General features: G+C 39.0%; 1 protein-coding gene across 1 annotated transcript in view; it reads right to left on the reverse strand.

The window, feature by feature from the left end:
* Positions 1-12,932, reverse strand: part of LOC124169382 — a 203,026-nt gene extending 190,094 nt beyond the window's left edge. Inside the window, exon 1 of the mRNA XM_046547972.1 lies at positions 12,562-12,932. The gene's annotated coding sequence lies outside the window, so the exon portion shown is untranslated. The remainder of the gene's footprint in view (positions 1-12,561) is intronic.
* Between the last annotated feature and the right edge of the window lie 12,201 nt (positions 12,933-25,133).

Raw genomic sequence — 25,133 nt, forward strand, 5'->3', positions numbered from 1 at the left:
AGATATCATCATTTAGAAATCTAAAAGCGTGAGATACATACTCCAGGAGTAATATTATTTCGATTTAGGCAATAAAAAAATAGGAAACCACCCCCTTGAGAAGGGATATCTTTCAGAGCAACACGCAGAGAGTCATATTTGAACCCCAAAAATATCTAAGTCCGACTGGAAAGATAAATTAAGAGAGATATTTTGCCGATCGGATAGATATGGATCTTCGTTTTTCCCCCAAACCATAAACGAGTTTGATAAATTGTAGGCGTAATTCCGTTACAGTTTTTCCTTTCTATTTGTTAACAGCTGATATCCTAACACCCCCGCCATACCCCTATTGAGGCGGCTTGCGGAGTAGTACGTTGATTTAGATCTGCTTCCATTTTATGGGAAAACGCTAACGTGTTTATAATAACTCATTTCAACTGGCTAAGAGGAAGTGGATGAAGAGATGAAGACCTTCCCTTCTAACCACCGATGGAAGAAATGCGATCTTCGACATTACCGTTTGCCGTTATAAAGCCCATCCCCTCAAAACGATTTGGCGTCAATGACCATACATCATCGTATGGCTCCTGCCCCACCCCTCAGAACTCTGCCTTTTTTGTTTCACGCCTCGCTTCAGATGGAGCATCATCAGAAAAAAAATAAGCGATGATTTCATTCGGGAGAAAAAAGAAAAGGTGGATCTCTGAAGGTTCGAGAGAGGGCAGAGAGAGAAAGGGTCAAATAGGAAATGGAAAAGGAAGAATGACGCAGGAAATCCATTTCCGAGGAGTAGGAAATGTTCTAGGGTACCGGGACTAGACACGGTGATAACTTTACGGAGTCACCTGCAAGAGTATTTTTAGTATTCAATGGTTTATATGTAGGCGTAATTTCGTTACAATTTATTATTACTTCTGGTATCTCCTGATCTCTGATTTCGTTGCAATTTTAAATGGAAATGACAATTTGGCGCAATCGAAAAATACATTGAAATTACTCAGGCAACGTTGTCATAGATAAAAAATAGAAAATTTAGTGTTTCGACAATTTTTCTGGGGTTACAGACGATTAGAGAGGGGATCAAATCTATGACTTTTTGTCTCTCATCTCGTTCACCCCAAACATATCTATGAATCTTTCCGTCAGTCAGTCAGTGGTAGGAAGTGGGTTTTATAATATATAGATGCTATAATTTCGAAATTTCCAGGATGTGAAAAGAAGTTCATTGTAAAGTTCTCCTGTATCTCTTATTCGAAAGTTTAACCAATCATTTCCTTGGATATAATTTTTCAATTTCGACGCAGGCAAACTTTGGCAGAGTTAAAGTCAATAATATATGTCAAAACGTCAAAGTCAAAAAGTCAAAGTAAAAAAAACAGTCAAAAAAAGTCAAAATAATATGAACATTTCAAGATGAGGTAGTGACCGACAGCTAAGGTCATTTGTGCCTTGGGGTAAGGGTGGGTAAGAAAGAGTGGAGAGAAACCCAGCGTTGGATTAGCCTACTCTTAACGAAAGATACCACTGTTTAACGTCCCATCCGACGGACGGAGTGTTGCACCTTTAGGATCTCAAGCAGGGATCTGACATTCCGTGAAAAATCTCTACCACCGCCGGGATTTGAAACCGGACCAACCGGATGGGAAGTCAAAACTCCAGCCACCTCGTCAACCCTCCTTCCTAATATTCCATGTTTCCGCACCGTAAAGAGCTTCACTCCATATCAAAATCTTCATACCCTTTTTTAGAACTATTACATAACTATCCTCTCGTCAACTTTTTCCCGAAGGATAAGGGGCGTATTTCGGCGGCTTGTGGGGTAGTGTGTAGATGAACCTTTCTTTTTTTTAAATCGTAAAACGTGGGTCACATACGCCCTTGACACATTACCTGAGTTCCCCATCTTCCGCGAAGCCGACTTCCAGGAGACATTGCGCAGGAAGATCTTCATATTTTTCGAAGGTCGTTCATCGCTCCGGACTCGTCGTCTCTCGAAGACGTGGAGAGCGAAAGTCCTTGAACTTGATCTTTCCTTCTCTCGCCTTCCGACTGACTTTCCACGCGGAAGGAGCCGTCCTGACGACGCCTTTGAACTTGAATCTCCGCGCAGCAAATTATACCTCCGCTGATGGTTCTTTCGCCCCCTTATTAAAATCCTCAATGGCTGACTGCATGTTTTTCCTCGACATAAATCCGTTTAAGTTGTAACGCAGACTTGGGTGCGTGCTGTTATGCTTCGCCAAAGATTGCCTAGTGTATTCTTTAAACAGACCGGTTCACTAAATGCTGTATTCATAGACGTTGTCGCTATTAAAATAATGGCAGCATCATCTACTTATACACTTACATACTACCCTGAAAGCCGCCTAAAAGGCGTGTGGCAGCGGGTGTTAGGACACCAGTCGTTTGCATACAAAATGATGAGATACGTTGGAGGCAGAAGAAGGTATGGATGGAGCGAGAACTGAGCGGGGAGGGGATGTTGAAAACAGTGTTGGAGGGTAGAATGTTGGTTAAATGAGGAAGATGAAGAATGAGAATAGGATTTTTAGATAAAATGGAAGGGCTTACAGTAAATTGAGGATGATTTTCATTTTAACGGTAAAAAAAAGAAAATCGCTGTCGTGCTTCGCTGGTCGGTTGCTCGGGAGTAAAGATCGTGGGCTTTTCTGCAGTGGCTACCTTAATCGATTTGGAGAAGCGAGGCGCCTCTCCGATATGTCCGTGAGGTTAGGCAAGACTGCCAGAATACTTCCTAAATACTCAATTGAAACCTAACATAATCGGTGGAATACTTAATACTTCTGTCCTGAACTAATCTCTTATTCAAACTTTAAATTTCGAATACACGCTTAAAATACCGAATCGCACGCATTAGCTCCTCCAGTGGCGCAGCGAGGGGGGGTTTTGGGGGATAAACCCCCCCCCCCCAGAGCTCAGATAAATTTTTACTTTTAATCCATTTTACTTAATTGGATTGATGTCGCTAATAGAATAGTGTGAGGATTAATTAAATATCCCTCGGAAAGCCGTAAAACTCACCATTTTGAACCATTTACCTTAAAATTCCGCAATTTATTAATCTCGCACCTACCGCTTATCCTGGTGGGGATTCCACACTCTCAAACACCCCGGTATTAGTTGCACCTAAACCCCCCACCCCCCCAGCCTTAATTCCTGGCTGCGCCCTTGCGCTCCTCCATATGTCCATTCCCAGATTGTCACTGGCCAAACGTTCCCTCCTCTTACGCCTCTCTTCCCTTCTTCCAGACCAGGGGCGCAGCTAGGAATTAAGGCTAGGGAGGGTTACAGGCGCAACTAATACTGGGGCGTCTGGGGGTATGGCATACCTTCCAGGGTAAGCGGGAGGTGCAAGGGCCCTCCGCCGGAAAAATTAAGATAAATGGTTAAAAATGGTGAGTTTTACGGCCTTCTGAGGGATATTTTATTAATCCTTACACTATTCTATAAGTAATATTAATCTAAACAAATAAAATAGATTAAACTTAAAACATTGTCTGAGATCGGGGGGGGGGGGGATTATCCCCCAAAACCCCCCCTCGCTGCGCCACAGTTCCAGACCACAATGATCCGTTCTCACTTCTTAGCCATACTTTTACTAACTGGGCTCTTTCCCACCTGAATAGAAATTCTTAAGATGAGCAACATTTCATTTGATGCATTATTATTTATTTGAATTTATTACGTTTGAATGTGTTGGTATTTTTATGCGTGCTATATTGTGCCACTCTAAACTAACAAGTAAGCTGAATGTGGGCAATTAACTAGCTAAATAAATAATTATTTTCAATATCGGGTGACCCTGTAAAGGTGTGCCGCTAGCTAGCTGGCTTGCTAGCGGTTATTTCTTTGAATAAAATTCCTCTTGCTTGAGTCCAAGCAAATCCCTCGTATGTGAATACGTGAGCAAGTGGACAACTACATCATACCCACCAATTCACGGTTCATTACTCCGCGGAACATTGGCTCACGAACCGGCTCCCAGGCAATCAGACTTCTTTGGGCGAAACACTAGTTGCTTTCTCCAAATCGATTAAGGTAGCCACTGCACAAAAGCCCACGATCTTGACTCCCGAGCAGCCGACCAGCGAAGCGCGACAGCGATTTTCATTTTTTTTAACCGTTAAGATGAAAAATTCTTGAGATGAAGACGGCACGCAAAGCCTTCCTCGTGAGCTCTTAAATGTATATTTAAATTTTTTGAAAGATAACCCGCAATTAAATGAAAAAAACGGGACCCGGGTTTTTGAATCCGTGGATTCCAGCGAAAACAATGATAGTCCACGGAAGGATGAAGCGATTGTTGGACTGGTAGCCGTGGCATGCTCTGTAATCCATGCTTAGCCTTCTTATCTCAGCAGAGGATTTGAGATGAGGAAATGCGAAACGCTCAGTGGAGCAGCCTTAACGATCTGCGGCTACGTCAGATGAAATACGTGCCCAAGTGGCTGTGGTGCGAAATCCGAAAGTTACAAAAGATCGTCATCATATTCTTGTCGTGATTATAGTAACCCTCCTGGCCTCTTGTGTATATCCGTTTCAACGTAACAGATGCTTTGTGTTTATTATTCTTTTCCAGGGAAAAAAATGCAGTTAAAAATCATTCTTTTTTTAATATTTTGCGAACCCTTTATATCAATGTAAACTTGCACTAAAGTCTCATGCATAATTTTAAATGGGATTCAGTTAGATGGAAAATGATGAAAACTTGATGTAAAGAAGGAACAGAGCTTTTTTTGTCGAACTCGCAGTGAGACCAAAATGATTACGGATGGTAAATAGATGCCAGCACGAAAACTTTGAAAATTTATGTGCTTTATCATTTAACACTATTACTCTAACCCGTTCGCACGATGCTGCCTTTATGTCTAGTGATTAAGGTATAATCCAAGAAAATTTGCCTACCTCAGAATAAGTTTTACTTGATAAAAGAAAAGAGTCATTGATACAAGAACTTTCAGGGTTCAAGGCGAACCCTGATAAGGGTACAACGCACCGGGGCCCGGAACCAAGCCAGGGGCTTATACGCCAGGAATCCCGGGGAGGGGGCTGGAGAGGAAGGAAAAAGGATGGAGACGCCGTCGCGATCGGAGCCCGCCGACGCCTCCAGGGAAGGGAAAGGGCTGGAAGGAAATGGGAGTAGGGATAAAGCACCCCAGTGCTATGGAAGCAAAAGGGGTCCTACCTAGCGAAACCATGCGTGCGCAATTTTTCTACCACCATCCCGGGGAGATTTTTCTATGAGGAAGAAAAATCCCAATATAGGGACAGTGGGAATAAATCATTGATACAGTAACGAAAGAAGAGATATATACAATGTACGTTTCATCAGTGAAGAGCATACATGCTACAGAAAAAGACCTAATGTGCTAATAAGCCACATTTTATACAGGATCTAATGGCGATATATATCTAAGTATTCGAAAACGTTGATTAATACTACAATACTTCTGTAGTCATGAAAACAAATCTCATGTCATCCGAGCTACTCAAACTGTGATTAAATTAAACCTAAGAGCACTACCTTTCGAGCTATTAGGAAATAAATGGTGTTATTTTGAATTAAAATGATGTTAGTTACATGAAAATGGCGCTACGGTAAGCTCAAATGGAATAATAGCTAAAAATTATTAGGAATGATTTATCCAAAGTCTCTGTACCGTAATTTAATTTTTTAACTCCATGTGTATTCAAAAGATAGTAAAACGTTTTTTCGTCAAATATGTGAAATGCATTTGTCTTGAATCACGAAGAGTCGCGAACCTACCTCCTTAAGTTGCCCGGGCAAATTCCAATTCAAAACGATTGGTTCCAGTTTTCGTGAATACCCACTTCCACCGTATCAGCGAAGTCAGGTTTAATCAATTGCCCCGTTGAACGCTTTCAATTTATGGCGAAAGGTTTTCGGCCGGAAGTTCATCTCATTCCTCGACGAGAAGGATTTGGAATCCGAGGTGAAGAACCGTTAAACGCGCGTCTGTCTCGGCTCTCGCGTTACCCAATGGAATGGAGTTGGGGAAAGGAGGCTTTTTATCAGAAGCTGAGCAGTGTTGGATGTTCCGGACTTAACTAGCAGCTCACCTCAGCCTTTTTATCCTCGGCAAAGCTTTACCATCACATAAATACACCCTCTTCTTAGACTTTCCATCGAACTCCCACATTCGATGCCGCCAAAAAACATTCAAGCGGAACGGGTATCGGCCGAAACAAATTACGGTCGGGGTGCGGGACCCGCACGTGAGATAACCCCCGCTCCAAACCAACCAGGAACACTTTTTTCACCAAAAAATTTTGGAAACGCCGATAATGTCACGACCGAGTTGGACTGAAAAAAAAACCGAAACCGTCGTGATTCCGTAAGTTCATTGAGAAGTGAACTTTCACAGAGAGGAGGGTACCTCCACTTATCTTTTTCCCATTCATAAACGATGAGTTGAGCTAATCAGTGACAAGCCCATAGGCTGATTCGTTCTGCCCCGGATGCAGGGGGATATGGTTTCACTATGGGAGAAAATTGGTTTGTAAACTATACTGGTTTTCGGAAAGTTGGGTAAAGAGCTTTGAAAAAAATGAAAAGCGACCTCCCGGTTAACATTGATAGCGATCCTCGAGTTGACGATCTTTTCAGAACCCAGGAGTACCGCGGGGCAAGTCTTAAGGAAGTTGTTTCGTTGAATGAAACACTTGATATTTTCATGAAAATTCCGAAATATAATCCTTAAGGTGTGTTTCATTGACTGACGTTAACAAATATAGTTTTTTAGGCTAAAATGTTCATAAATTGTATTTGAAAACAGAATTTTTTACTCAGGATCTAAAGGCAGTACCATTATGGAAACTGCTAGACTACATTCACCATTTTGACCAAAGACTGACAAAATGAATATAATACCTTAATAAATATGAAAAAAATAAATATAGGCAAGGACCCATGAAAAATTCGTAGTTATTAGCTAATGAATACGGTAATTCAATCCAAATCACATGAGCATGATTAAAATGGCGCTTTGTGGGAAGTTTTTTTTTATTCCCCTAATATTCAGTCAAATCATCCTCTATGTATCATAAGCATCGTAGTAACGAAATGTTTTAACTAGGAAAGGCAGCCCAACTGACGATGAAAGTCTTTCACAATCACAACTTTAGCAAAAGTCACCCAGGCGCTAAGAAAAGGAACCTTCCCCCTTGCACTGAATGTGTTCATTTCACAGGCTTGTGCCTTAGTCTGGGACGAGACCTACTAGGAACTAGGAAAGACAGCCAGACATAAGAGGAAATTCTCTCACAATCGCTATGCTAGCAGCAATTCTCCATGCGCTAGGAAAGGAACGTTGCCATCACTCTACAATGAGTGTGAAATTCACAACCTTGTGCCTTAGACTGGAACTACCTCTACCCTCACCTATCTAAACCGACCTTCTAGTTGAAGCACTGAGTGAGTTAGCGATCGTAAGGAGACCTCAGCCCCTGACAAGACTGCTTGAATGAAATGGGGGCACATGTCCAAGACTATCTACCATAGATATTTAAAGCACTTTTTCTCGCTTATTCACTCTTTCCATCCCTTCAGGAAGACGAAATTATTTCACAGTCGCAATAAGAGCAAAAGTCCTCCAGGCACGAGGAAAGGAACTTCCTCCTCCCCCTATACTGAATATCAGAAATTCACAAACCTGTGTCTTGGTTTGGGACGAGCTTTACCCTCGCCTATTCAAACCAATCTTCGAGTTAAAGCACTGAGTGAGTGAGTGATCTCAAGGAAACCTTGTTCCTGAGAAAACTATTTGAATGAAAAGGGGGGCAAGTCTCCAAGACGATCCGTAGATATTTATAGCGCTTTTTTCTCTCTCATTCATCATTCTGTCCAACCCTTCCGAGCCAATTTTAGACATCGCCCCGTTTGACAAAATGACTTCGCTCTGAGTTCGCTCCAATTCCGTCTCCGTACGCAACTCGCGACGCAGAACCGTTAAAACTTCGTGCACCGTAAGGGAATCGCATTACGGATTCCGACCGCATGCGAGCTTACACGGAGGCACGCTTCAAAACGCTTAAGCTGGGCAGAGATATGAGAACCTCTCTTTTAGAGCATATTTTCGTGGGAAACTTGAATTTTTCTTTGCTTGATCATAAGTGGAAATATCTGTATGAAAATTAATATTAAATAAGAAAAGAGTTACGTCAATTTTTCCATAAAAAAATACAATGCCAGTTTGTTACCCCTAAAGGCCTGGTTACACGGTACATTAACCCGTACGAGTTAATGTCTGTTTGCGTGAATGATTTTTGTGGACAGGAACGGAACATGTACGAATGCATGAACCAAATTAGAACAGGTTCTATTTTCCGTTCGTGCGTTTGCACAAGTTGGGAGGTTAAACGGAGCATTTCGTGTTCATTCACGCGTTCGTACATTTTACATTCTTGTGCGTGTTAATGCATCATGTAACTAGTCCTTTAAACCAGAAGCACGACCTACAAAGTTAGATATTGAATCAACATTCGAAAACAGCGTAACGCCGCATAAAAATATTCGGTATCCATCAATAACTGTTTCAAGTTTTTGCTGGCTTGTTGAAGATTATTATTCCGATAAAAATTGAAATAATAAATTATTTAAAAGGCAATCATAACTCTCCATAAAAAATAACTTAAATGAGAATTAATAATTATAAAACCATAGTTTTGCCTATTTATAATGGTGAATGGCTATGTAAAATGCTTATGCCAAAAGAAAGTAGCCACCATGAACTATAACGTAGGCAAAAATCAAGGCAAGTTATTGGGGATATAACGATGGTTCCCTTTTAAACATCTAAAATAACTAGTATTACGAATTTTAATACGCTGAATATAGATGCAAACTCGTAGATCTCATGTCCCTTACGTTATTCTCCCGTATACCTAATCCACTTATGTTAAATATGAGTGCGAAAACCAGTTTTGCAACTGGGGGACCCGTAAATATCCCGTACGTCTGTTAAAACATACATATTCACAAAAACCTTTTCAAAATTTTGTATTACATAGGTAAACTTTGCTTAAGAATAAACGCGGATATTATTCTACTATCGAAGTCGCGACAAAATCTCAGATAACAAGAATACCATTAAGAGTTATCATAACATACCCTTCTCTTAACCGGTCGCAGTTTCACTTATTGGTGACTATTTACTCATTTCAAATTTTGCGCTATAATCTATAAACTACCAGGGTCCACAGGGTTTCAACATATGCCTGAAACTTAAATCTAAAAAACTTACATCTGGATAGTGAGTTAAAGTTTTCGAATTCGAGTTACAGGAAAATTTTACTTCGCGTCTATTACAAATTACCTGAAAATTCAAGCTGATTGCATAAGTGTGTGACTCTATTTGACTTTTTCTAATAAGGTACATGCATTCGTTATGTTTTTGTGTTATGAAGTGGGAAAACATTATAAATAGGTATTTAAAAAATGAAAAGTTTATCTTTTTGTAATTAATGCGTCTGAAAACTGTATTACTCTGTTTTTGCGCTTTTGGATTTAGTCCTAAACAATAAATATTTTTCTATGTATCAAAGTTTTAAGCACGAACATTAAAAAAGAGGATCCCTAAGTTGGCCTTTTAATATGTTGTCACCCACCGCGCATCTGAATGGATTTACGGATGTCGCCACTCGCTTCGCTGACGGACAAGTTGATCCGAATTTCATGGGGAAATATTAGGGTAGGTATAACTGGAGTGTCAACCGAAATTTACATTCATAATAACGTGATTTATCAAATTCAAACTCTTCAATGCTATTTCCCGCAATGACAAGCATTACTGTGAAAATTTTCGGAAAAAAATTCATCTACATCTACAAAATACACTGCAAGCCGCCTAAAAGGCGTGTGGCAGGGGGTGTTAGGACACCAGCCGTTTACAGCTATTTAAAAAAAAATTAAGTGCTCTAACGAGGTTGGGACTAGCGTTTATTAAAATCCTTTATGGTTCGGGGGAAAAACGAATTCCCATATCTATCCGTTCGGCAAAACATCTCTCTTAATTGATCGGATCGCATTGCACTCATCACAGCAACGCGGACATTTTTGAAAGACGATTAAAATGCGACCAAAAAGACAGCAGAAATCAGCCTTCTATGAGATGGAATGGAGCTTCCTATATTCAGCATCCTTGGTTTTAAGCGTCACCAAAAAAAAAGAGCGTCAAGTGTGAGGTATGGATTCTCTGTGGAAGCGAAGAGGTTTCTCCGGCAGCCTTGAGCGTATGCGTGCCTGCAGCGTCATGCGCATGAGCGCCGGGTCAACGAACGTACTCCGAGGAGCTCCCATTTAGCACGACCTTAGTCATGTCGCGTAATAAAAAAACGCGAAACATCCAGCCTAACTTGGCCTCGATCGTTCAAAAGACGAATCGCCACCTCTACCACTAACACATAATCGGGACGGAAGTCCGATAAAATTCATCGCATTAATTAACCAGGAATGCATAAAATACTTTGGTTGCATTCTGTTCTTATTCCACGACGTATTACTTGCCTAAAACTAACGTTAAAATCTTGAAATTTTCAGGATACATATATTATTAATGGACAATTCGGAGGAGGTCTATATAAGACTGGAGTTTCTCGAGATATGGGCGTTGAGAAGGTGGGTGGAAGGAAAGTGGACGGATAGGAGGAATGACGAAGTGCTGGACATGGTGGGTGATGAGAGTTAGCATCTAGGTGAGATATGGAGGAGACAGAAGGTAAGGATGGAGCGAGTACTTAGCAGAGAGGGGATGTTGTAAACGGTATTAGAGGGTGAATTGCTGGGTAAACGAGGGAGAGGAAGGAAGAGAATAGGATTTTTAGGTATAAAATGATAGGAAACGGGCCTTAAATTGTGAATTGAAGAGGAAGGCGCGTGAAGGGAGGGGAGGCTGTCATAATACCATGTAAACACTCAATGCAAACCTAAAATAATTGGTAGAATACTTAAATTAAATAGAGTATACATTCATTAGCTAACATTTTCCCATATCTGTAACTTTTACAGCTGAGAAGGTGCCAAGGCAAATTTTTCAAATTAGATATCCAGGATAAATGCTCATAAGGGTATGCAACTTGAAATTTTCAAGAGGAAAGCCTATCTTTTAAAAAATAATGCGTCACATAAAAACACCGGTTTATCGGGAGTGATGGGTTCTTTTATGATCTACAAGATGCGAGACTGCCTCATTTTGGTCGCTGAGATGAAATCTGGACATAAATTTTGCATTCACAACAGGAAATTGGTACTATTACTGGAAGCTCCTATATTGCCTTCTTTATGAGGGATTAGATTTAATTTTAACTCAGGAATTTAAAAAAACACATGTAAGGCAGTTCAGGGCCAACGTACAATGACCAGCAATATATGCTTGGTGTAATAAAAGTTCACAATCAGCGGAAGTGCATCACATAGATATTATTCGTTGATATACTTATTGATCCTCTCACGAGTTAATAATGTTTTGCGTACATATTATTGGAATCGAGTTATATCTTCCTCCGGCTAAATCAATAAAAGAACTCGGAAATACTAAAATAAGGAATTTTTACTGTTGTAAACATATATTATATCAAAAATATTTCGGCTTCAATAGAAGTATTATGACCACTTTGTTTCGTAGTATAATGAGATCATGGCTACGCTGTGAGATAGCTACGTAACATATATGACGACATTAAAAAAAAGTTTTCGAATGACAATTAGTAATTCATGCAAAGAGACATTTATTTTTGTTTCTTGACAGTCTTCTTTCAAAAAGAAATATTTCCACAGAAATAATTAAATGCATCCTGAATTTGAGGCACCTATTAGTTTCGTAACGCATGTTAAATTTATTGCATCTAAATATTCGCTCAGTTGGACGTAATATTTTTTCCGCTACAGGAACCACCAATTTCGGTTAGTGATTTTAACGCCCGAGTATCAACCCGAAGGAAAGTTTGATTTAACATAATATACAATTTTACTGATTAAAGAGTAATGTGAAACTTTATTACTTTTATTCAGACTAACGCCTATCCCAGATACTCAGAAAATTTTGGGATGAAAAAATATTAAGTAAACAAGTAATTCGGCGCAAAAAGAGACTTATCCTAAGGGAGTTTTCTTCAAACAAACTAAAATAATTCGTCGATGATTTACAAGAAATGGTATCGAATAGGATAGTTCCATATATTTCCTAAGCTTGAATTTTAAATGCACCAAACAAAAATATTTTATAATTTCGGAGTCGATATATTCTCAAGTGGGAAAATAGTGTATTTTCGGGTCGGACAAACGTTGACAGATACCTCCTCTAGATACTCAGAAAATTTTAAGGATGATAACGTATTTAATAAAAGTAATTCGGCAAGTAAAGATACCAATAGAAAGGGAATGATGGCGTCTTCTTGGATTAAACTAAAAAATCGTCAATGATTTACAAGAGATGACATCGAATAGGTTATTCCAGCATTTCAAAGCCCGCACTCCGTGAACGAAGAGAAGTCAACGGCACGAGTACAGCGTCCTTTGGGAAAACATAGCAATCCAATTACCTTTTTCCTCCGATCCCTTGCAGACGGCCTCTCTACGGGTCACCTCCTTCACGACCGCTGATCCCCAAGCCAACCGCTCGCAAGATCTCCTTCACTTCAACCAACCGGCTCAGTTCCGATCAAAACCCTCAGGTTCACTCAAGTCAACACTGTCCACGGACAAAATCGGCGTCAAATAACCCCCGTCGCGAGGGAGAACACGAGTCAAATGGATCCAAATATGCAGTGGGATCACACAAGACTTGCAACTGTCGTCGAAGAGTTAGCACCCAACGGCGTTGCTAGAATACTCGCTGGTAGCCTGCGGAAGCGTAGAAAACCGAACGGGTCGTTCCTTCCGGAGCGGAGCACAGCCGGCGTTTGAGGTCGACGTCTCCGTTGCGGTCCCTTTATAGCTTCGCGCCTGCCTTGCCGCCCCTACTTCGCCTCCCACCCCTCCCTGGTCGCCTCAACCTCCGCTATTCCTCCTGCTCTGCACTCACGAGAGCACCCCCGACCACCCTCTTCCTCCTTCTACCGGAGGATCTGAGGTTGTCCTCCCCACACTCCGACCAACCTCCTCCCTCAACTCGACCCATCCCACTGCAAGGTAACTCCCCTTGCAGCACTGACTGATGGCAACGGATCTTCCACCTCCTACCGTGGGTTCGTTCGCAAGTCCATCCCGTACGAATGCCAGCGCCCCTGAGTAAGAGGAATTAGGGAGAGGAAGCGTTTTTACAATACATTACAATGGCGGAAGATAATGTATTCTTACACTCTATCGGCGGTATTCATAGTTTCCTTAGTAAGCTACTAAGCGTTCTAAGTAATAGCGTACTATCACGATGATTTTCATAGTTCGCAACTAAGGGCTACTACGCTTAGTATGCTACTACCTTACAATTAGTAGCCAGATCTATAAAAAAATATCCTGCCTTGTTTAAGGGAGAGACTAAGTATGGCGCTACTAAGAATGTATTGCTTACATTCTATCGGCCGTATTCCTAATTTCCTTAGTAAGCTACTACGCGTTCTAAGTAATAGCGTACTATCACGATGATTTTCATAGATCGCTACTACGAGCTACAAAGCTTAGTATGCTACGATCTTAGTAGCCAGCTCTTTAAAACCATCCTGACTTGTTTCAGGGAGCTACTTAGTATGGCGGGCTTTTGTGGATGATCAAACTCCGGTTATATTTGTATACTTTTATGGGCGGTTTACGCATTTTTGCCAAATGGTAATATGTCCATTTTTCAAGTAAGGGAGGCAACGTATGCATTATAATTTTTGTCTGGAATTGAAAGTTTTGTATAGCTGCCAGGAAAGTAAGACGTGCAGTGAATTTTAATTGCGACTGTAGGGTTAGTGAACACTATTTGTGCCTTCGGTGAACCTCTAGGTGAATTGAGATTATTCCACCAGTTTGTATTCGTATGTTTGTCAGGGTAATGGGGCCAGTACCTATCCCTGAGCCACCTCGAGGCACAGTAAAATTAGGCTGGAGATTTCAACGATTGAATTGATGATCACGTAGGTATCCTGCAATACATTTGAATCAGAGCAAGTTATTTAGCTGCACATAGACAATTTATAAAAAAAGTAATCACAAACAGGGATCACGGTTAGTTTTCCAATTAATTTGTACCGCCATGCAAGCTCATGTTTTTGTAGCTCATGTATTTTGTTCATGTGATAACGTTTCCACAGGAAAATCTTGGTCACCACAACTGACTGAATAAATTAAAAATAGATTATACGCTCAATATAGCAAATATATTTACCATAACGTAGAACACTCTAAAAAAAATTTGATCATTTAATAACCCACCAAAAATATATATATTGAATGAGCAGGCGCCGATGAAGTGTCATGTTCAGGATAAAATCGGAGCACAACAACGAAACAAAAACTGCGGTTTGGTGAATTATAAACGAGGATTACAACACCTAGTGCTTATTAATATTAACATTGCTGAAAAAATGTTCGCATATCCTTCACTGGGTGAGATAGCGGCAGCCGTCGCTTCGATGCCTAACTCTGGCTTCTTCCTTAGGGCGTATAGAGGTGGAAACTACGGCAACTGCCGTCTCACTAACTCGATAGAGAGCCCACTAATGCTTAACTAAAATGCGTAACGCCGTGCCGGGCCGTGTCCAACTTCCTTTTATTTATTATATTTAACTGAATTTATTTAATTTCCATCGTCATTTGTTTTTTATTGTATTAATTTATATGTTAATGCTTGTTTTTTATTGATGTTAACGTGTCACAGCGATTAAATTCAATGTAAATATCACTGGACACTCTGTTTTATTCTCAATCCTATTTTACATCCACTTCAAGATGGTTCTCTCCTTATCAATCCATTATTTATCTTTTATCACCATAGCATCGTCTCAAACAAAGAAATAAAAGAAAACAAAATAAAAACAAACATGCTCACAAATAAACAAAACAAACCACAAATGAACTTAAAAACAGAAAATAAACTAAACATATACAAAAAGTGATATTGGTCATAAAGACACATGCATCAATGTTTAAATTGTTTACTTATTGTTTAAAAGAACGTTGATATGTGCTTTTGATAAAAAGGGGATTTCTGGAAAGAAAGATTAAGAGACAAGACGTGTAATAAAGAGGTGTAATGTCAAAAGTTTCAAGTTCATATTATTTGCGGGATCCCGATCTCATAAATCTTATGCTGGGAAAAAAACCAGGTTCTTCATTATAATACATGCGGTCGAGAAGGATATAATATATGATTTAAGATGCTAAGTTATTCATCGTTGAGTGTAGAATGGTATGTTGAGCAACGATGGTTGATCAAAATGAGAGGAAATTAGATTGATTGGAAGACAACGTGAGAGCCTGGGAAAATATGAATCTTTGAAATTTCCGGTCGACAGGACGGACAATAATTCATTCCCCCGTCTTGTGAGCGGAACTGTTTGAAAAGAATGGAGCGAGAGAAATTACCTGTCGAAGTGAGGAGTTTGCGATTGATTCATTCGCACAAATCCGTTTTGATTACAAGAAAATGGCGAATCGATGGCCTACCGTTTTTCTTTCTGCATTCCGTTGCTTCCTTCTTTCTCATCAGTAATCCCTGCACCTCTCCTATTCCAGACTCGGGCTCACTAACTTGAGATTATGCCACCTTTTTGGTGATAATATAAAAACTGTGAAAGCTAACTCCAATTGCAGCCATGAACTGTAGAAGTCCACTTGGCCGGAATTTGGACCAAAAGTAAATATGACTATTTTTGGAGTTACTACAGCTATTTCTTCGACTTTTGCCTTATTGATGAATGTTATGCAAAGTAGCTATCATGTGAAAAATTCAAAATGGTGGCTTTGGTTGCCTTGGAGATGCACAGAAAAATTTAGCTGAATGGAAATTTGCTGTTTCAGTCTACGCGGCTTTAAATTTGTCTATATCAAGTTATTTTCGCACTAAGGATATTTTATTTTACAAAATCCGAAATCCAAGCGTGATGCAGTGATAATATAAAAACTGTGAAAGCTAACTCCAATTGCAGCCATGAACTGTAGAAGTCCACTTGGCAGGAATTTAGACCAAAAGTAAATATGACTATTTTTGGAGCTACTACAGCTCCGAAGTTTTTTCACTTAAAAATAATTGGAATATAAATTAATAAATAAATTGGTATTTTCCCCAAATATAAAATTTCCGACGATTATTCGATGTTACTTTATAATATTTAAGATAAAAATAAGATAAAAATAATTTTGCACAATTTTTTTACCTTCTACCGAACCATTTTGTACCTTGAAGATAATGTAATAACATCAAAACGTAGGTCGACAATAAATTTTACAATTGTGGAAAATTGAAAGTGATTATTTCAGTATTCTATTTCACCCTCAACATGATTATTATATCCGAAGATTTTCGGCTAGTTGGAGGTGGTTATTAAAATTTTCTCAGCTGAGGTAAGGAACAACAGTTGGAAAGATATATAGTGTTAGTATCCGCATCCGTGTTGTTTCTGAAGTTGGGCATAGCAAATAGAAAGCGTTATACAGATGTTAAGGCTGGAATTAGGCTGGGATCCGCCAGATATTCGGTGATATATAATGGTCTGATAAAAAAATCATCGAAAAACTAGTGGACAGGAGAGGAGACAAAGGGCGGCTTAGAGTGAAATAGACGTAAAGATGAATACAATATATGATAGGATAGTGGAATGGAAAGCTGCGTAAAAAAAATCTTTCATTACTGACTTACAATGAAGATCGCTTACGCTAACAAGAGGTTCATTCCTGACCAATCATGGGAATGTTAAACGTGGCGTTGGAATAATTAATGGTGATCTCAAATATTATCTCAAAAAGTATGCCCCCCATTGTTCACACATCGATCTACTGCGTGTAAAGTAATGAAAACTCGATTTTGATTCAAGTCGAAAATCTAATTTCAATGACCAAAGATCATTATCTTCGAGTATCGATTCAAATTCGTTTTTTTTCAACTTAGATCTTGACCTTTTCGTCTGATCTGTGCAGAGTCACCACTGGCCTGAGATAACATTATCCATCCCATGCGAAAGACTTTTCTCCAAGACCGATAAAATTGGAAAGGTATGTCCTCAATCATCATGATATAGGTATTGAATTCAATTGACCTTTCATAAAAGATTTAGGGAAGCTTAACGGTTCGAAGCGGTGATCCCTAAACTTCAATGTGCAGGCATTTGTAAACGCTAACTAACAATTCAAGCATGTACTCTAAGATTATTCTTTCTACCATTAAAATGTGTATTTTGAATGTTTTTTGAAAGAATAATTAACGTGTCTTGTACACTCTCTTCTTTTAAATAAATGGAAAAAAAATTAAATAATTCGATTTTTCGATTAATCGGCAGATATTTTGTTTCCAATTTCGATTTTTGTTGAAAAGTCTGGCTTTTAATTTCGATAAAAAAATCGATTTTTCGAAAAAACGACTTCGATCGACATTTTTCCATCGCTACGCATATATACCTCCTATGAACACCAAAGATCCCTGGGTCTCTAAGCCATCCCTTTCTTGTTAGAGAAGATTTGAATCATTCTTGATTGCCTGTCTTCTACAGGGAGCCAGATCCCCAAGATTTCAATTAGCGCTACAATTTAACGCCGGGTGGGTGCTGCTAAGGAGCAGGTTTAATTAGCACGCATTCACTAGATGGGTAGGCGGTATCACGCGTGAACCTGAGTGATGAGTTGGACGATCTTTTATAAAGATCTGGTCGTTTAACACTCTTGGTTTCATGGACGAGAATAAACACATCTACTACATTTATGATAATGCTTGCAAGTAATGTCGAATCAGATAACTTCATTTCAGGTAATAATAATAATAATTAGTAGTAATAGTAAAAAGTGTAAGCTAAGCGGTAGAGCTATCCCATTGAAATAACGCGACTCATTGGAAATATTAAAATTGCAGACAGCGTAAAAAGAAATGGTCTTTAAATCGATGAAAAATAAATAAAATGTGAAGCTTCTAGCGTGATGGAGCGGAATTTTTTCACCTACTAAAACTTTGCACCCACGCGCGTGACTGCGTACAAATCACTTGTTTTAAGCAGTGCTATATTCACCGATCTCCCATGCACAACTAGGGAATAATATTTATTTTAAGCACCTTAAGATATAAAAAAACAAGTGGGAAGAAATTACGTATCTTATTATTATGGGCATGAATGAACACGTCATATTCGATTTCAAAATTAAATTTTATGCTTCAACCATTCGTAAACTGTTATGAAAATTAATGCCCGGAATAGATATTTTGATTCATTATTTATGTGAACCGAGGACTAGTTTGGACAAATCTTTAGGGAAACGAATGCATCCAATCTCATGCTTCAGCGGTTTCATACTTTTTTAGTGATTTTACCCGCAGTAATTTTAAGATACATTTCAAAGTATACCTAATTGAGCAAAGAAGGAGAGCGGAAATATTAACATAACTGTAGCAAAATAGTCTCCATATCCCGAAGAACAATTTGAAGCTGATACTAACACGAGGCAAAAAACTACCAATTTAAAAAGAACATTGTCATAGCTACAGTGTTTCAAAATCTCAGTTCTAAAGTCACCTAGGTAAGAGATCCTACCATCAATGAATCAAGTATGTAGAGGAATCAAGTGCTTCAATTCTAAGGACTCATTAAAGCTTCATTTATATAGTTATAAAATCCTTTAGATTAAATTAGCATTAATTGCTTTAATTCCAAGGACTCATTAAAGCTTCATTTATATAGCTATAAAATCCTTTAGATTAAATTAGCATTAATTGCTAACGGTGGAGTAATTAGATCAAAACATTTTTGCTTTAAATATACATTGGGATTGATTAAACTCACTAACATTAAATTCATTGGTGCAATTCGCTTACAACATCAATGCGTTTCCTACTGGACGTATTAGACTTAGGACATTAATCAATCGCTATCAATTATTTATATGTAATTCTAATAGAGACAAACGAAGATACTGTTTCTGCTAGAAGAAACTTCTTTCTGTAAGAAGGGTTTCTTCATAAATCCTATGAATTTGGCGTTACGAAGGAATACAATTTTGGATCAGTAAATTTCCTACCTAATTAAACGCTTGCATTTCAACTATGCGCAGTAAGTGTTCAATGAAAAGACTGAAGAAGACAGAATTTAAACGTCGAAAGATGACTGGATATACCGCTAAAAACAATGTAGAAGTTAGATTAATGAAAAAAATAAAAAAAATTCTTCTACATTCACCAGAGCACAACTTTTCATTTATGCAATAATTTTGCGCAAATTTAACCATTTTATGAGTTCCAATTGATTTAAAAGCTGTCATAAGAAAATGGAACTAAAACATATTTATTTAATTTTCCATATTCAGAAGAATTCCGAGAACAGAATAGCACTGTACTATTAATTTATGTGAAGAGTTTAAAACCACGGGAGAGATGTAAAAGGAGAGGAATGAACCATAGTAACGCTAGGTTGGCCAACAGCCCATAAGAAGGTAGAAACTTGCACAACATTTGCTTAAGTTTACTTTGGACGGTGGGTACTAATTGTGTGAAATTGAATACGGTATCACGAGCTTCCGCAATCATTGTTAGTGCAGAGTAATTCAAAGTGCGTGGCACTTACTAATGACCCATTGTGCACCACAGAGAAAAATCTTCACTTAGACCATGAAGTTCAAGGAGCACAAACAGGGTTCATTTGATAGTGCCAGTATGGGCTTTCACCGAAAAAATTTTTGAGCTACAACGCTGATCTCAATGTATGACCCTGAAAGGGTCACTTATGCTTGCAGCTTTAAAACGAGCCATATTGGGAGCCGCTGTAGACTTGAAGACCATGGGATAGGGTTTCATTGCTTCAGAAATTATGGCAAGGCTTTTGAAGGAGGCGACCGACAGCTGAGGTCATTTGCACCATAAGGGAATGGTATGGAAGGAAGGGTGGAGAGAAACCCGGCGTCAGCATTAGCCTGCTCTTAAAGAAAGGCGCCAAGGGGACCACGGCTTAACGTCCCATCCGACGGACGGAGTGCTTCACTTTCAGTGCTCTCCAAAAGACACTCAAGCAGGGATTGGGCAGCCTCTGATAAATCTCTACCACGTACACCGCCGGGATTCGAACTGGGGAAGTCAGCACTCTAAACACCACAAAAAACCACAAATGAGGTATTTTTTCTAACCGATAGGTAGGTACATGATTTCGTTTTTCTTACGGACAATGTTGGTCTTAAATAAAAGCTAGGTCGAACTCCGGCAGCAAAATCTAACAAAACGCACACTAACGATGTTTTAGTATTTATACGCAGCTTAACGAATTGTGTCGTCACCTCAAGTCACACGTCTTGTGGGTTAGCATACAGATGAGGATTTAGATATGTACCCCGAGTAATTATGCATAGAAAGGTTGCATCTCCTAAAAACCAAGATTTGTGATGCAAGAGATTGTCACCATACTATTGATAGATGTGGTTTTACAAACCATAATGGAGGTTATTTTGGTTGTTATACATACTTGCGTCATATATAATTCAAAATTTTATGTTATTATCAGATTTTCCTTAGCCACCGCGTCGTAGGCTAAAAAACTCTTTTAAGTCTTCGACATTTCATTTTATAACAACGAATGTTCTCATATACATCAAGTACTTACACGCTGCCATGCCGTTTGCTCCGAGTAATCACATAAGTAACATGAATTTGGGAGCATTCACTAGTCTCCTCAGGCTAAATCTTAGTGAATTTACACAAATAAAATTTGATTTAATTAGAGTCTATTTAAGTATTTAATAAGCATGTGAAAGGATGAAATTAATTTCACTGTTGGATGTTTACTTATTAATTTAAATATTATGAATTGTTAAGGTTTATTTTGATTACATAAGAATGTACAGTTAATACTACATAGTTACTTGGGGTAAATTGTTAAATCGAGCCGAAAATCAAATTCACTTAAGAACGTTAATAGTCAGTCAGATATTTTGACTCCCTTTTTTATCCTGTTTCAAATAATAGTTTTTTTCCTGAAGAGAGAATTCACAATTGGCGATTAATAAAATTAAATATATGTTCTAGACTAATTACTGAGAGAAATATACTGATATTTTTGCGATAAAATAGGTGTGCAAACATTTCATCAGTATTTGATGTATTACAGTCTCCCAGACAGCATCTCGCTGGATTCATAACAAACATTGCTCGTCAATAGCTGAGAGATAATACGGAGCACCTTACTTTACCGGGAATGTTCTTCCGGCTGGATAGATATAAGAAAGGGACATGACTCTTTGACACGGAAACAAATGACCTATAATCGCTGAAAGGGAGATTCCGAAGAATGGGTACTAAGTGAGAAAAATTGGAGTCCCACTAACATTCCAACGATTCCTTTTATCTCCCTCGTCAATGGCGGTAATGCGTGCAACCGTACACCATGCATTCTTCCGAGATGGCATTCACACTTACGTACTGAATTTCACAGATGACGCGCGTTTTTTTTCAACCTTCCTCCGGGTGTAACGGGAACACATAGCATTTCTCTCGTAATCACACGAACAATAACACCGAATGGGACATATAATGACCGCTAAGAGGGTGGGACGAAAGACATGGGTAAGAATAAAAAATAGTGTAGTCGGGAGCGAAGCCAGATATTTACTTCGGAAGTAGCTTACGTGGTATGCGTTTTGACTACCTTTATACATTTGTTGTCAATAGGGTAGTTTCCTTAATCAAAGAAAACGAAATGCATTGATTGCGATTCGTTACCCACCATTACTGTATTCATAATATACAAATTATATGGTTTTAGAAATCCCAGTTTAGACGAATTTTAATGGTCAATTTTAACCTCCTTTGAAAAGGTCAGATTGACGGCCATGCGATTCCACTCCACGTGATGTCACAGGGGCATAGATGCTATACGAGTAGTCAGAAGTTTTACATCGTCTGAGATTACCAATGCATGCATATGGACAGAGCTCAGGGAAACATCCCTAAATAATCACCTATTAAAATTGCCTATGGTCGGAAAGTTACCTTTGTTTGATAGGGTATTAATAATCCTTATTTAAGCCAAGCGCTACCTGCTAGCAGAGTACTCTGCTACCTGCTAGCAGCCTGCATCGTAGCGGCGCTTATAGACTCGCACCAAGGTGGCCTCACACAGCGGCAGACGGAACCAGAATGACGTCACACGGGCATTTCCCAGCATTCATACTTAGCCGTCGCGTTTTCGCGCGCTTTTTTCACACTTCATTTAATCGCGAAAAATAGATATCGTCATTTAAAAATATAAAGTGTGAAATGCGTACTCCAGGAGTAATAACCTTTGGATTTAGGTAATTTAAAAAAATAGGAAACCATCCTATTCGCACGCATCGGGAAACCATGCGTTTCGTCAAATTAACCGTTTAGAGTCAAATGTTCCCACTTGGGAACAGGTTTATAAAAATTCATGAAAATCATATTTAGTATCTATGATTAATTTTATAGTTCTTGTTATGTAAGTTAAGTATGGAAGTATTTTTTAAAGTGAATCGCATGGTTTGTGTATACATTGGTCGTGAATTATGCCTTTTCAAAATTGGTCATTTTCATCACCTCTGTAGTGAGTACGCGGTTTATTCGATATTTTACCCAACACTCGCTCTCCAGTGACGAATGCTGATTTATTCTAAAGATCAGTATACATTACGCAGTTGAACTTAGTTCTTGGTGAAGTGTATGCTTATTTTTCAAGCGATAGCAAAATTTTGTGGCGAGTTTGCATTTGAGAACATGCTTGAAAACGCATTTGAAATTTTTTGTGCGCGTTTTCTTTTAAAATATTTCTAAATTAGCTGTAAAATAAATTGGATACGCTAAAAAATAATAAAAATCAGTTGGTAAGTTAGTTCAGTCTTTAAAGGGCTAAGCCTGAATCACACATCTACATCTACAAATAACCATGCCAGCCACCGCTAGGGTGTTTGGCAGGGGGTGATCAATCATAGCATTCAGCCTGCAATTGGACTCCCACATGCACACCACACGGTCGAATCATTTGTTTCGTCCCTCTAAGTGATCACTCGAGCGATCAATTTACGGGAACGGAAGTGTGATCGCTTGAGTGATCATTTTTCTGAACCACAAGGTCCCTCCCGCCGTCGCTTACCTCTTCATTTCCGATATCACAGCTATATGCCGTGTCCATGATTGTGAAAACCTTGCGCTGCAATCGCTCTATACGGGCATGCGTTCTGACTAAAAGCACTTGAAACAAAATACAGTAGATTCCGTTTAGTGGGTCCAACGGTTACTTGGGGCAGCCGCTTAATTGGGGCAGATCTTGAAGAACAGAACCCAATAGAGGAATCATCATCATTAGTCAACAATCCTAAGATTGGTTTGACGCAGCTCTCCATTTCTCTCTCCTATCCCCTAATCTCTTCATAGCTACATATTTATTCTCTTTTACATCCTTTATAACCTGTCCTATATAACTCATTCGGGGTCGTCCCTTGCCCTTTTTCCCTTCCACTTGTCCTTCAACGATTGTCTTCATCAGACCATCGTGCCTCAAAATGTGGCCAACTAAGTTGTCCCTTCTTCTGCTTAATGTTTTTAGGAGTCTTCTCTTTTCTCCTACTCTCCTTAGCACTTCATGGTTACTCACACGGTCAATCCATTTTATCTTCATCATTCTTCGGTAGCACCACATTTCGAATGCTTCCACTCTTGTCCCAGAGTATTCTCCGCTTAATTGGGACAGCATACCGCTTTATTGGGCCATGAGTCCGCAACATAGATTCTATACTCGCGACGAAATTAAATTTTTTTGTTTTCAGAATACTATTTTTTTATTTTCCTCCTTTGATTTACTGTTATTTTTCACATATGTTCCTATTCTTGCCCTATTCTGAAAGCTCTTTTTGTTATAATATCCGCAAGAGGATAGGTCTTTTCTTTAATAGGACTTAGTAAAAGACATTTATTCAGCGTCGCCTGAGGCTGTGAAAAATATTTTTAACAATAATGTATAATTTATAAAAATTATAATAAATTAACTAAACTCGCTCATTCTTTAGTCTTCTTTCTATCATTTCAACGTTTGTTTATGCCCGTATACAGGATAGTTCGCCTAATTGGTGCAGCCGCTTAATTGGGGCAAAGTGCACAAGTACCAATATGTCCCAATTAACCGGAATCTACTGTACTATGCAATTATATAATTCTACGTTTTCATTAGTTGGTTTATTTTACAAGATACTCTGTGCATAAATTTTACATAAAAACGATATAATAAAGGTGTCAGAAGATAAAAGAGAACCTGATGCTATTTTCAAATGCGTCTTCGAGGTTTTTTAGATTTCATAGCAGTTTCAAGGAACAAATTCTCTACATAGATAATTGGACCATAATCATCATCATTAGTCAACAATCCTAAGATTGGTTTGACGCAGCTCTCCATTTCTCCCTCCTATTCGCTAACTTTTTTATAGCGACGTATTTCTTCTATTTTACATCCTCTATCACATTTTTGTTTTTTTTTTCTTTTATGTTATTCAATAAAAAGTTGGAGTAGCTGCGACTCCCCGGGATAATAATGTGGTGGATTCCTCTTGACTTCCACATTGCTGTAATGCAGTCGTTAAAGTAAATGTTACCACGCCTGAAGTGAAATGAGTGTCACTGTACTGGCCAACGTGGTCTCCACCTTCACTCATATGAAGAAGAGCTGCTGCCCTCTCCCCCGGGTAATGTGAGGCATAATTGTTGGCGGCCTCTCATCGCCAAGTCACGGCATCTCCTCAGGTTGAATATATCATTTAAATGGCCTATATTACTCAGGGATAGACCCATATCACCGCGGAATGCAGCCGCTTTTTGTCCACGACTGCTTATTCGAAAAGTAAACTCTCTTCTATCGCAGCTAACCCCTATACCTAGAGGTTGACCCACCATCCGCAACCCGGTGGACGCACTCGGTGGCTTAAAGCTCAGCCACGAGAATAGGACCATGATACGCTATTAAATTTTATAAGCTGTGATATTCTTATATTAAGTAGTATTTTTTAT

Source organism: Ischnura elegans, chromosome 12 (genome assembly GCF_921293095.1).
Source record: "Ischnura elegans chromosome 12, ioIscEleg1.1, whole genome shotgun sequence".
NCBI classification, from domain to species: domain Eukaryota; kingdom Metazoa; phylum Arthropoda; class Insecta; order Odonata; family Coenagrionidae; genus Ischnura; species Ischnura elegans.